Source organism: Propithecus coquereli, unplaced genomic scaffold, assembly GCF_000956105.1.
Source record: "Propithecus coquereli isolate 6110/MARCELLA unplaced genomic scaffold, Pcoq_1.0 Scaffold108, whole genome shotgun sequence".
Taxonomy (NCBI): Eukaryota; Metazoa; Chordata; class Mammalia; order Primates; family Indriidae; genus Propithecus; species Propithecus coquereli.
In genome coordinates this window covers 1,290,625-1,291,145 of record NW_012134747.1, presented here as the reverse complement: position 1 = coordinate 1,291,145, position 521 = coordinate 1,290,625, and positions in this window count along the sequence as shown.

Below are 521 nucleotides of genomic sequence, written 5' to 3'. Positions count from 1 at the left end.
TGACTTTTTAAAAAAAGGAATAAAAAGAAAAGGAAAAAAAAGGATTAGAATCTTAATGAAGGCCTGTATTACTCATAAGAAATTAGAAGTAAAAATTATAGAAGTTCCAGCAAATTTTACTGGAGACCTATTAAAATTGGGAAAATGCTGCCATTTAATTTGTAATCTATAATAGTAACATCAAACTGTTTTAATGGTTATCACTAAAATATGTTTGCATATGTATCCCAAAATGTATATAATTATGTACCTATAAATAAGTACAGATACTGCTGTGCAAATATATCATGCATAATTATAAAACATAACCTGGAAATTATAAAAGGATGAGATTTAAAACCAAACAAAGATACAAATGTTAATAGTTTACTGCCATGCCCCACAAGGTTATTCTTTGCACACCAGTGTGGAGGCCTCTGATCTAAAATTTAAAACTAGGTGATGTAGTTATGTGACTTAAAATTTGGCAAAATAAAATCTTTTCAAGTACCATTTTTTTTTTTTTTTTTGAGACAGAATCT